A 14406-nucleotide genomic window follows, 5' to 3' on the forward strand; every position below is an offset into this window, starting at 1 on the left:
CTATGCTTTCAATGCAATTCCAGTCTACCTCCTGAAATCGGTTTCCTGCAATTCTGCCCCGCTTTCAAGTCCTCTTGGCAGCCTTACTTCAGTATATTTTTGGACGATAGCTGTCATTTATAACTCTGCAGGTTTGTGCATTACAGTGCCCCTGAGCTCCTTTCTTCAACTCGCTTTCTTGTGACTTGGCCACAACACCGCAGGATGGCTTCAGGCCCTTATCTGTTTCCGGCACGGCACGCTGAGCGTTTGGTTAATTCCTCTTCCTGGTGGGAAATGAGAGTTAAATTTGCCCGTCCAGACACCTCCAGCTAGTCTCTCATTGGTTCTCGCTATTCCTGTTCATCTTCCGCAGAAATTGCAAACTGGGCCAAATAGGAGGTTAAAGGGACTGACTCTCCAAGTCGGGAGAGTGTTAGTAAAGCGTCTGGAATGTTGCACCCGAGTACCAGGGTACAAAAACTGAGACATATTTGAACACGTCTCCCGTTCACACAGTTGATCATACTCTGGGTTCCACATGCATGTTTTAGCTGAAGGAAGAATACCTTAAACCTGGGTAGTTGAAACCCGTGGAATGGGTACCATGCAATATGACTTCAAAGGGTCTTCATTTGCTCACCGAACCTCTCCAAACCTATCACTGCTGCGTTTATGCCCCTGTACACATGCTTGATTCTCTTTTGGAGACATAGCAATCCATAGGTTTTAAGATACTTACTAGTCAGGTACATTCTTAGGCGTTTAATATGGGGTGTTGAGTCCATTTCATTGAGCAAGGAGTAGCTCTTGTCTATTCCATATTTGGCTTAAGGAACTTTATCTGTGCTCATTTCAATCTCTGGTTTTATGCAGCACCCCAACTCACCTTTCCCCTTAAGCAAGCATAAGTTGGTTTTCTAAATTTGAGACCCTGTTCTGTTTTGGAATTCAGTTCCTGTGTAGCCAAGTTTACATTCCGTGTATTAGTGATATCTTATGATGTTTCTTTTTCTGTGTGACTTATTTCAGTTAGAATCATCGTACCTGAATCCACTCATTATGCTGCTACGGGCCTGATGACATAGATTTCATTGCTGAGTGATACTGCATTGTACGTAAGTACCACAAGTTCTTTATCCATTTTTCACTTTCTGTGATACTGAACTTGTACGGTAAACGAGGTTCTTGTAAACAGAGGCGTCCCAAACTTTGGGGTGGCTGTGTCTTTTTGATTTTAATTTCCCTAAGCTATAGGACCATAAGTGGAAGTGCCCTAGGCTCTGTTGCTTTGTGTTTTAGATGTTTCAGGAAACACCATACACTTCTCCCGAGTGTCTGTTGGCAATTTACATCCCGCCCATCAGCATAACAAGGCTCCCAGTTCTCCATGGCCTGTCCTGCCTTTCTGGATTTTACACTTTGTTCAGATGGCCCTTTTGACCGGGGGGAAGTGAGACTTCATTGTAGTGCAGATTTCCTTTGCAAGTTTGCTTGGTTGCCCAAAAAGGGCGTATGGTTTTTTCCTGAATATATTCAGGAAAAAACGCATACGCCCTTTTTGTCCAAGTGCATCATTGTGGACGTTCTGCCTCTTTTCCTATGCTTTCAATGCAATTCCAGTCTACCTCCTGAAATCGGTTTCCTGCAATTCTGCCCCGCTTTCAAGTCCTCTTGGCAGCCTTACTTCAGTATATTTTTGGACGATAGCTGTCATTTATAACTCTGCAGGTTTGTGCATTACAGTGCCCCTGAGCTCCTTTCTTCAACTCGCTTTCTTGTGACTTGGCCACAACACCGCAGGATGGCTTCAGGCCCTTATCTGTTTCCGGCATGGCACGCTGAGCGTTTGGTTAATTCCTCTTCCTGGTGGGAAATGAGAGTTAAATTTGCCCGTCCAGACACCTCCAGCTAGTCTCTCATTGGTTCTCGCTATTCCTGTTCATCTTCCGCAGAAATTGCAAACTGGGCCAAATAGGAGGTTAAAGGGACTGACTCTCCAAGTCGGGAGAGTGTTAGTAAAGCGTCTGGAATGTTGCACCCGAGTACCAGGGTACAAAAACTGAGACATATTTGAACACGTCTCCCGTTCACACAGTTGATCATACTCTGGGTTCCACATGCATGTTTTAGCTGAAGGAAGAATACCTTAAACCTGGGTAGTTGAAACCCGTGGAATGGGTACCATGCAATATGACTTCAAAGGGTCTTCATTTGCTCACCGAACCTCTCCAAACCTATCACTGCTGCGTTTATGCCCCTGTACACATGCTTGATTCTCTTTTGGAGACATAGCAATCCATAGGTTTTAAGATACTTACTAGTCAGGTACATTCTTAGGCGTTTAATATGGGTTGTTGAGTCCATTTCATTGAGCAAGGAGTAGCTCTTGTCTATTCCATATTTGGCTTAAGGAACTTTATCTGTGCTCATTTCAATCTCTGGTTTTATGCAGCACCCCAACTCACCTTTCCCCTTAAGCAAGCATAAGTTGGTTTTCTAAATTTGAGACCCTGTTCTGTTTTGGAATTCAGTTCCTGTGTAGCCAAGTTTACATTCCGTGTATTAGTGATATCTTATGATGTTTCTTTTTCTGTGTGACTTATTTCAGTTAGAATCATCGTACCTGAATCCACTCATTATGCTGCTACGGGCCTGATGACATAGATTTCATTGCTGAGTGATACTGCATTGTACGTAAGTACCACAAGTTCTTTATCCATTTTTCACTTTCTGTGATATTGAACTTGTACGGTAAACGAGGTTCTTGTAAACAGAGGCTTCCCAAACTTCGGGGTGCTGTGTCTTTTTGATTTTAATTTCCCTAAGCTATAGGACCATAAGTGGAAGTGCCCTAGGCTGTGTTGCTTTGTTTTTCAGATGTTTCAGGAAACACCATACACTTCTCCTGAGTGTCTGTTGGCAATTTACATCCCGCCCATCAGCATAACAAGGCTTCTAGTTTTCCATGGCCTGTCCTGCCTTTCTGGATTTTACACTTTTTTCAGATGGCCCTTTTGACCGGGGGGAAGTGAGACTTCATTGTAGTGCAGATTTCCTTTGCAAGCTTGCTTGGTTGGCCAAAAAGGGCGTATGCGTTTTTTCCTGAATATATTCAGGAAAAAACGCATACGCCCTTTTTGGCCAAGTGCATCATTGTGGACGTTCTGTCTCTTTTCCTATGCTTTCAATGCAATTCCAGTCTACCTCCTGAAATCGGTTTCCTGCAATTCTGCCCCGCTTTCAAGTCCTCTTGGCAGCCTTACTTCAGTATATTTTTGGACGATAGCTGTCATTTATAACTCTGCAGGTTTGTGAATTACAGTGCCCCTGAACTCCTTTCTTCAACTCGCTTTCTTGTGACCTGGCCGCAACACCGCAGGATGGCTTCAGGCCCTAATCTGGTTCCGGCACAGCACGCTGAGCCTTTGGTTAATTCCTCTTCCTGGTGGGAAATGAGAGTTAAATTTGCCCGTCCAGACACCTCCAGCTAGTCTCTCATTGGTTCTCGCTATTCCTGTTCATCTTCCGCAGAATTTGTAAACTGGGCCCAACAGGAGGTTAAAGGGACTGACTCTCCAAGTCGGGAGAGTGTTAGTAAAGCATCTGGAATCTTGCACCCGAGTACCAGGGTACGAAAACTGAGACATATTTGAACACGTCTCCCGATCACATGGTTGATCATACTCTAGGTTCCACATGCATGTTTTAGCTGAAGGAAGAATACCTTAAACCTGGGTAGTTGAAACCCGTGGAATGGGTACCATGCAATATGACTTCAAAGGGTCTTCATTTGCTCACTGAACCTCTCCAATCCTATCACTGCTGCGTTTATGCCCCTGTACACATGCTTGATTCTCTTTCGGAGACATAGCAATCCATAGGTTTTAAGATACTTACTAGTCAGGTACATTCTTAGGCGTTTAATATGCGGTGTTGAGTCCATTTCGTTGAGCAAGGAGTAGCTCTTGTCTATTCCATATTTGGCTTAAGGAACTTTATCTGTGCTCATTTCAATCTCTGGTTTTATGCAGCACCCCAACTCACCTTTCCCCTTAAGCAAGCATAAGTTGGTTTTCTAAATGTGAGACCCTGTTCTGTTCTGTAATTCAGTTCCTGTGTAGCCAAGTTTACATTCCATGTATTACTGATATCTTATGATGTTTCTTTTTCTGTGTGACTTATTTCAGTTAGAATCATCATACCTGAATCCACTCATTGTGCTGCTAAGGGCCTGATGACATAGATTTCATTGCTGAGTGATATTGCTTTGTAAGTAAATACCACAACTTCTTTATCCATTTTTCACTTTCTGCGATGTTGAACTTGTACTGTAAACGAGGTTCTTGTAAACAGAGCCGTTCCAACCTTAGGGGTGGCTGTGTCTTTTTGATTTTAATTTCCCTAAGCTATAGGACCATAAGTGGAAGTGCCCTAGGCTCTGTTGCTTTGTTTTATAGATGTTTCAGGAAACACCATACACTTCTCCCGAGTGTCTGTTGGCAATTTACATCCCGCCCATCAGCATAACAAGGCTCCCAGTTCTCCATGGCCTGTCCTGCCTTTCTGGATTTTACACTTTTTTCAGATGGCCCTTTTGACCGGGGGGAAGTGAGACTTCATTGTAGTGCAGATTTCCTTTGCAAGTTTGCTTGGTTGCCCAAAAAGGGCGTATGGTTTTTTCCTGAATATATTCAGGAAAAAACGCATACGCCCTTTTTGTCCAAGTGCATCATTGTGGACGTTCTGCCTCTTTTCCTATGCTTTCAATGCAATTCCAGTCTACCTCCTGAAATCGGTTTCCTGCAATTCTGCCCCGCTTTCAAGTCCTCTTGGCAGCCTTACTTCAGTATATTTTTGGACGATAGCTGTCATTTATAACTCTGCAGGTTTGTGCATTACAGTGCCCCTGAGCTCCTTTCTTCAACTCGCTTTCTTGTGACTTGGCCACAACACCGCAGGATGGCTTCAGGCCCTTATCTGTTTCCGGCATGGCACGCTGAGCGTTTGGTTAATTCCTCTTCCTGGTGGGAAATGAGAGTTAAATTTGCCCGTCCAGACACCTCCAGCTAGTCTCTCATTGGTTCTCGCTATTCCTGTTCATCTTCCGCAGAAATTGCAAACTGGGCCAAATAGGAGGTTAAAGGGACTGACTCTCCAAGTCGGGAGAGTGTTAGTAAAGCGTCTGGAATGTTGCACCCGAGTACCAGGGTACAAAAACTGAGACATATTTGAACACGTCTCCCGTTCACACAGTTGATCATACTCTGGGTTCCACATGCATGTTTTAGCTGAAGGAAGAATACCTTAAACCTGGGTAGTTGAAACCCGTGGAATGGGTACCATGCAATATGACTTCAAAGGGTCTTCATTTGCTCACCGAACCTCTCCAAACCTATCACTGCTGCGTTTATGCCCCTGTACACATGCTTGATTCTCTTTTGGAGACATAGCAATCCATAGGTTTTAAGATACTTACTAGTCAGGTACATTCTTAGGCGTTTAATATGGGTTGTTGAGTCCATTTCATTGAGCAAGGAGTAGCTCTTGTCTATTCCATATTTGGCTTAAGGAACTTTATCTGTGCTCATTTCAATCTCTGGTTTTATGCAGCACCCCAACTCACCTTTCCCCTTAAGCAAGCATAAGTTGGTTTTCTAAATTTGAGACCCTGTTCTGTTTTGGAATTCAGTTCCTGTGTAGCCAAGTTTACATTCCGTGTATTAGTGATATCTTATGATGTTTCTTTTTCTGTGTGACTTATTTCAGTTAGAATCATCGTACCTGAATCCACTCATTATGCTGCTACGGGCCTGATGACATAGATTTCATTGCTGAGTGATACTGCATTGTACGTAAGTACCACAAGTTCTTTATCCATTTTTCACTTTCTGTGATAGTGAACTTGTACGGTAAACGAGGTTCTTGTAAACAGAGGCTTCCCAAACTTCGGGGTGCTGTGTCTTTTTGATTTTAATTTCCCTAAGCTATAGGACCATAAGTGGAAGTGCCCTAGGCTGTGTTGCTTTGTTTTTCAGATGTTTCAGGAAACACCATACACTTCTCCTGAGTGTCTGTTGGCAATTTACATCCCGCCCATCAGCATAACAAGGCTTCTAGTTCTCCATGGCCTGTCCTGCCTTTCTGGATTTTACACTTTTTTCAGATGGCCCTTTTGACCGGGGGGAAGTGAGACTTCATTGTAGTGCAGATTTCCTTTGCAAATTTGCTTGGTTGGCCAAAAAGGGAGTATGCGTTTTTTCCTGAATATATTCAAGAAAAAATGCATACGCCCTTTTTGGTCAAGTGCATCATTGTGGACGTTCTGCCTCTTTTCCTATGCTTTCAATGCAATTCCAGTCTACCTCCTGAAATCGGTTTCCTGCAATTCTGTCCCGCTTTCAAGTCCTCTTGGCAGCCTTACTTCAGTATATTTTTGGACGATAGCTGTCATTTATAACTCTGCAGGTTTGTGCATTACAGTGCCCCTGAGCTACTTTCTTCAACTCGCTTTCTTGTGAGCTGGCCGCAACACCGCAGCATGGCTTCAGGCCCTAATCTCGTTCTGGCACGGCACGCTGAGCCTTTGGTTAATTCCTCTTCCTGGTGGGAAATGAGAGTTAAATTTGCCCCTCCAGTCACCTCCAGCTAGTCTCTCATTGGTTCTCGCTATTCCTGTTCATCTTCCGCAGAAATTGCAAACTGGGCCCAACAGGAGGTTAAAGGGACTGACTCTCCAAGTCGGGAGAGTGTTAGTAAAGCGTCTGGAATGTTGCACCCGAGTACCAGGGTACGAAAACTGAGACATATTTGAACACGTCTCCCGATCACATGGTTGATCATACTCTAGGTTCCACATGCATGTTTTAGCTGAAGGAAGAATACCTTAAACCTGGGTATTTGAAACCCGTGGAATGGTACCATGCAATATGACTTCAAAGGGTCTTCATTTGCTCACCGAACCTCTCCAATCCTATCACTGCTGTGTTTATGCCCCTGTACACACGCTTGATTCTCTTTTGGAGACATAGCAATCCATAGGTTTTAAGATACTTACTAGTCAGGTACATTCTTAGGCGTTTAATATGGGGTGTTGAGTCCATTTCGTTGAGCAAGGAGTAGCTCTTGTCTATTCCATATTTGGCTTAAGGAACTTTATCTGTGCTCATTTCAATCTCTAGTTTTATGCAGCACCCCAACTCACCTTTCCCCTTAAGCAAGCATAAGTTGGTTTTCTAAATTTGAGACCCTGTTCTGTTCTGTAATTCAGTTCCTGTGTAGCCAAGTTTACATTCCATGTATTACTGATATCTTATGATGTTTCTTTTTCTGTGTGACTTATTTCAGTTAGAATCATCATACCTGAATCCACTCATTGTGCTGCTAAGGGCCTGATGACATAGATTTCATTGCTGAGTGATATTGCTTTGTAAGTAAATACCACAGCTTCTTTATCCATTTTTCGCTTTCTGCGATGTTGAACTTGTACTGTAAACGATGTTCTTATAAACAGAGCCATCCCAAACTTTGGGGTGGCTGTGTCTTTTTGATTTTAATTTCCCTAAGCTATAGGACCATAAGTGGAAGTGCCCTAGGCTCTGTTGCTTTGTTTTTTAGATGTTTCAGGAAACACCATACACTTCTCCCGAGTGTCTGTTGGCAATTTACATCCCGCCCATCAGCATAACAAGGCTCCCAGTTCTCCATGGCCTGTCCTGCCTTTCTGGATTTTACACTTTTTTCAGATGGCCCTTTTGACCGGAAGGAAGTGAGACTTCATTGTAGTGCAGATTTCCTTTGCAAGCTTGCTTGGTTGGCCAAAAAGGGCGTATGCGTTTTTTCCTGAATATATTCAGGAAAAAACGCATACGCCCTTTTTGGCCAAGTGCATCATTGTGGACGTTCTGCCTCTTTTCCTATGCTTTCAATGCAATTCCAGTCTACCTCCTGAAATCGGTTTCCTGCAATTCTGCCCCGCTTTCAAGTCCTCTTGGCAGCCTTACTTCAGTATATTTTTGGACGATCGCTGTCATTTATAACTCTGCAGGTTTGTGAATTACAGTGCCCCTTAGCTACTTTCTTCAACTCGCTTTCTTGTGACCTGGACGCAACACCGCAGGATGGCTTCAGTCCCTAATCTGGTTCCGGCACGGCAAGCTGAGCCTTTGGTTATGTCCTCTTCCTGGTGGGAAATGAGAGTTAAATTTGCCCGTCCAGACACCTCCAGCTAGTCTCTCATTGGTTCTCCCTATTCCTGTTCATCTTCCGCAGAAATGGCAAACTGGGCCAAACAGGAGGTTAAAGGCGCTGACGCTCCAAGTGGGGAGAGTGTTAGTGAAGCGTCTGGAATGTTGCACCCGAGTACCAGGGGAGGAAAACTGAGACATATTTGAACACGTCTCCCTTTCACACAGTTGATCATACTCTGGGTTCTACATGCATGATTTAGCTCAAGGAAGAATACCTTAAATCTGGAGAGTTGAGACCCGTGGAATGGGTACCATGCAATATGACTTCAAAGGGTCTTCATTTGCTCACCGAACCTCTCCAATCCTATCACTGCTGCGTTTATGCCCCTGTACATACGATTGATTCTCTTTTGGAGACATAGCAATCCATAGGTTTTAAGATACTTACTAGTCAGGTACATTCTTAGGCGTTTAATATGGGGTGTTGAGTCCATTTCGTTGAGCAAGGAGTAGCTCTTGTCTATTCCATATTTGGCTTAAGGAACTTTATCTGTGCTCATTTCAATCTCTGGTTTTATGCAGCACCCCGACTCACCTTTCCTCTTAAGCAAGCATAAGTTGGTTTTCTAAATTTGAGACCCTGTTCTGTTTTGGAATTCAGTTCCTGTGTAGCCAAGTTTACATTCCGTGTATTAGTGATATCTTATGATGTTTCTTTTTCTGTGTGACTTATTTCAGTTAGAATCATCGAACCTGAATCCACTTATTATTCTGCTACGGGCCTGATGACATAGATTTCATTGCTGAGTGATACTGCATTGTACGTAAGTACCACAAGTTCTTTATCCATTTTTCACTTTCTGTGATACTGAACTTGTACGGTAAACGAGGTTCTTGTAAACAGAGGCGTCCCAAACTTTGGGGTTCTGTGTCTTTTTGATTTTAATTTCCCTAAGCTATAGGACCATAAGTGAAAGTGCCCTAGGCTGTGTTGATTTGTTTTTCAGATGTTTCAGGAAACACCATACACTTCTCCCGAGTGTCTGTTGGCAATTTACATCCTGCCCATCAGCATAACAAGGCTTCCAGTTCTCCATGGCCTGTCCTGCCTTTCTGGATTTTACACTTTTTTCAGATGGCCCTTTTGACCGGGGGGAAGTGAGACTTCATTGTAGTGCAGATTTCCTTTGCAAGCTTGCTTGGTTGGCCAAAAAGGGCGTATGCGTTTTTTCCTGAATATATTCAGGAAAAAACGCATACGCCCTTTTTGGCCAAGTGCATCATTGTGGACGTTCCGCCTCTTTTCCTATGCTTTCAATGCAATTCCAGTCTACCTCCTGAAATCGGTTTCCTGCAATTCTGCCCCGCTTTCAAGTCCTCTTGGCAGCCTTACTTCAGTATATTTTTGGACGATAGCTGTCATTTATAACTCTGCAGGTTTGTGCATTACAGTGCCCCTGAGCTCCTTTCTTCAACTCGATTTCTTGTGAGCTGGCCGCAACACCGCAGGATGGCTTCAGGCCCTAATCTGGTTCCGGCACGGCACGCTGAGCCTTTGGTTATTTCCTCTTCCTGGTGGGAAATGAGAGTTAAATTTGCCCGTTCAGACACCTCCAGCTAGTCTCTCATTGGTTCTCGCTATTCCTGTTCATCTTCCGCAGAAATTGCAAACTGGGCCAAACAGGAGGTTAAAGGCGCTGACTCTCCAAGTGGGGAGAGTGTTAGTAAAGCGTCTGGAATGTTGCACCCGAGTACCAGGGGAGGAAAACTGAGACATATTTGAACACGTCTCCCGTTCACACGGTTGATCATACTCTGGGTTCCACATGCATGTTTTAGCTGAAGGAAGAATACCTTAAACCTGGAGAGTTGAGACCCGTGGAATGGGTACCATGCAATATGACTTCAAAGGGTCTTCATTTGCTCACCGAACCTCTCCAATCCTATCACTGCTGCGTTTATGCCCCTGTACACATGCTTGATTCTCTTTCGGAGACATAGCAATCCATAGGTTTTAAGATACTTACTAGTCAGGTACATTCTTAGGCGTTTAATATGCGGTGTTGAGTCCATTTCGTTGAGCAAGGAGTAGCTCTTGTCTATTCCATATTTGGCTTAAGGAACTTTATCTGTGCTCATTTCAATCTCTGGTTTTATGCAGCACCCCAACTCACCTTTCCCCTTAAGCAAGCATAAGTTGGTTTTCTAAATTTGAGACCCTGTTCTGTTCTGTAATTCAGTTCCTGTGTAGCCAAGTTTACATTCCATGTATTACTGATACCTTATGATGTTTCTTTTTCTGTGTGACTTATTTCAGTTAGAAGCATCATACCTGAATCCACTCATTGTGCTGCTAAGGGCCTGATGACATAGATTTCATTGCTGAGTGATATTGCTTTGTAAGTAAATACCACAACTTCTTTATCCATTTTTCATTTTCTACGATGTTGAACTTGTACTGTAAACGAGGTTCTTGTAAACAGAGCCGTTCCAACCTTAGGGGTGGCTGTGTCTTTTTGATTTTAATTTCCCTAAGCTATAGGACCATAAGTGGAAGTGCCCTAGGCTCTGTTGCTTTGTTTTTTAGATGTTTCAGGAAACACCATACACTTCTCCCGAGTGTCTGTTGGCAATTTACATCCCGCCCATCAGCATAACAAGGCTCCCAGTTCTCCATGGCCTGTCCTGCCTTTCTGGATTTTACACTTTTTTCAGATGGCCCTTTTGACCGGAAGGATGTGAGACTTCATTGTAGTGCAGATTTCCTTTGCAAGCTTGCTTGGTTGGCCAAACAGGGCGTATGCGTTTTTTCCTGAATATATTCAGGAAAAAACGCATACGCACTTTTTGGCCAAGTGCATCATTGTGGACGTTCTGCCTCTTTTCCTATGCTTTCAATGCAATTCCACTCTACCTCCTGAAATCGGTTTCCTGCAATTCTGCCCCGCTTTCAAGTCCTCTTGGCAGCCATACTTCAGTATATTTTTGGACGATCGCTGTCATTTATAACTCTGCAGGTTTGTGAATTACAGTGCCTCTTAGCTACTTTCTTCAACTCGCTTTCTTGTGACCTGGACGCAACACCGCAGGATGGCTTCAGTCCCTAATCTGGTTCCGGCACGGCACGCTGATCCTTTGGTTATTTCCTCTTCCTGGTGGGAAATGAGAGTTAAATTTGCCCGTCCAGACACCTCCAGCTAGTCTCTCATTGGTTCTCCCTATTCCTGTTCATCTTCCGCAGAAATTGCAAACTGGGCCAAACAGGAGGTTAAAGGCGCTGACTCTCCAAGTGGGGAGAGTGTTAGTAAAGCGTCTGGAATGTTGCACCCGAGTACCAGGGGAGGAAAACTGAGACATATTTGAACACGTCTCCCGTTCACACAGTTGATCATACTCTGGGTTCTACATGCATGATTTAGCTCAAGGAAGAATACCTTAAATCTGGAGAGTTGAGACCCGTGGAATGGGTACCATGCAATATGACTTCAAAGGGTCTTCATTTGCTCACCGAACCTCTCCAATCCTATCACTGCTGCGTTTATGCCCCTGTACATACGATTGATTCTCTTTTGGAGACATAGCAATCCATAGGTTTTAAGATACTTACTAGTCAGGTACATTCTTAGGCGTTTAATATGGGGTGTTGAGTCCATTTCGTTCAGCAAGGAGTAGCTCTTGTCTATTCCATATTTGGCTTAAGGAACTTTATCTGTGCTCATTTCAATCTCTGGTTTTATGCAGCACCCCGACTCACCTTTCCTCTTAAGCAAGCATAAGTTGGTTTTCTAAATTTGAGACCCTGTTCTGTTTTGGAATTCAGTTCCTGTGTAGCCAAGTTTACATTCCGTGTATTAGTGATATCTTATGATGTTTCTTTTTCTGTGTGACTTATTTCAGTTAGAATCATCGAACCTGAATCCACTTATTATTCTGCTACGGGCCTGATGACATAGATTTCATTGCTGAGTGATACTGCATTGTACGTAAGTACCACAAGTTCTTTATCCATTTTTCACTTTCTGTGATACTGAACTTGTACGGTAAACGAGGTTCTTGTAAACAGAGGCGTCCCAAACTTTGGGGTGGCTGTGTCTTTTTGATTTTAATTTCCCTAAGCTATAGGACCATAAGTGGAAGTGCCCTAGGCTCTGTTGCTTTGTTTTTTAGATGTTTCAGGAAACACCATACACTTCTCCCGAGTGTCTCTTGGCAATTTACATCCCGCCCATCAGCATAACAAGGCTCCCAGTTCTCCATGACATTTCCTGCCTTTCTGGATTTTACACTTTTTTCAGATGGCCCTTTTGACTGGGGGGAAGTGAGACTTCATTGTAGTGCAGATTTCCTTTGCAAGCTTTCTTGGTTGGCCAAAAAGGGCGTATGCGTGTTTTCCTGAATATATTCAGGAAAAAATGCATACGCCCTTTTTGGCCAAGTGCATCATTGTGGACGTTCTGCCTCTTTTCCTATGCTTTCAATGCAATTCCAGTCTACCTCCTGAAATCGGTTTCCTGCAATTCTGCCCCGCTTTCAAGTCCTCTTGGCAGCCTTACTTCAGTATATTTTTGGACGATAGCTGTCATTTATAACTCTGCAGGTTTGTGCATTACAGTGCCCCTGAGCTCCTTTCTTCAACTCGCTTTCTTGTGAGCTGGCCGCAACACCGCAGGATGGCTTCAGGCCCTAATCTGGTTCCGGCATGGCACGCTGAGCCTTTGGTTATTTCCTCTTCCTGGTGGGAAATGAGAGTTAAATTTGCCCGTCCAGACACCTCCAGCTAGTCTCTCATTGGTTCTCCCTATTCCTGTTCATCTTCCGCAGAAATTGCAAACTGGGCCAAACAGGAGGTTAAAGGCACTGACTCTCCAAGTGGGGAGAGTGTTAGTAAAGCGTCTGGAATGTTGCACCCGAGTACCAGGGGAGGAAAACTGAGACATATTTGAACACGTCTCCCGTTCACACGGTTGATCATACTCTGGGTTCCACATGCATGTTTTAGCTGAAGGAAGAATACCTTAAACCTGGAGAGTTGAGACCCGTGGAATGGGTACCATGCAATATGACTTCAAAGGGTCTTCATTTGCTCACCGAACCTCTCCAATCCTATCACTGCTGCGTTTATGCCCCTGTACACATGCTTGATTCTCTTTCGGAGACATAGCAATCCATAGGTTTTAAGATACTTACTAGTCAGGTACATTCTTAGGCGTTTAATATGCGGTGTTGAGTCCATTTCGTTGAGCAAGGAGTAGCTCTTGTCTATTCCATATTTGGCTTAAGGAACTTTATCTGTGCTCATTTCAATCTCTGGTTTTATGCAGCACCCCAACTCACCTTTCCCCTTAAGCAAGCATAAGTTGGTTTTCTAAATTTGAGACCCTGTTCTGTTCTGTAATTCAGTTCCTGTGTAGCCAAGTTTACATTCCATGTATTACTGATATCTTATGATGTTTCTTTTTCTGTGTGACTTATTTCAGTTAGAATCATCATACCTGAATCCACTCATTGTGCTGCTAAGGGCCTGATGACATAGATTTCATTGCTGAGTGATATTGCTTTGTAAGTAAATACCACAACTTCTTTATCCATTTTTCACTTTCTGCGATGTTGAACTTGTACTGTAAACGAGGTTCTTGTAAACAGAGCCATTCCAACCTTTGGGGTGCCTGTGTCTTTTTGATTTAATTTCCCTAAGCTATAGGACCATAAGTGGAAGTGCCCTAGGCTCTGTTGCTTTGTTTTTCAGATGTTTCAGGAAACACCATACACTTCTCCCGAGTGTCTGTTGGCAATTTACATCCCGCCCATCAGCATAACAAGGCTTCCAGTTCTCCATGGCCTGTCCTGCCTTTCTGGATTTTACACTTTTTTCAGATGGCCCTTTTGACCGGGGGGAAGTGAGAGTTCATTGTAGTGCAGATTTCCTTTGCAAGCTTGCTTGGTTGGCCAAAAAGGGCGTATGCGTTTTTTCCTGAATATATTCAGGAAAAAACGCATACGCCCTTTTTGGCCAAGTGCATCATTGTGGACGTTCTGCCTCTTTTCCTATGCTTTCAATGCAATTCCAGTCTACCTCCTGAAATCGGTTTCCTGCAATTCTGCCCCGCTTTCAAGTCCTCTTGGCAGCCTTACTTCAGTATATTTTTGGACGATAGCTGTCATTTATAACTCTGCAGGTTTGTGCATTACAGTGCCCCTGAGCTACTTTCTTCAACTCGCTTTCTTGTGAGCTGGCCGC

Source organism: Pseudorca crassidens, chromosome 6, assembly GCF_039906515.1.
Source record: "Pseudorca crassidens isolate mPseCra1 chromosome 6, mPseCra1.hap1, whole genome shotgun sequence".
Taxonomy (NCBI): domain Eukaryota; kingdom Metazoa; phylum Chordata; class Mammalia; order Artiodactyla; family Delphinidae; genus Pseudorca; species Pseudorca crassidens.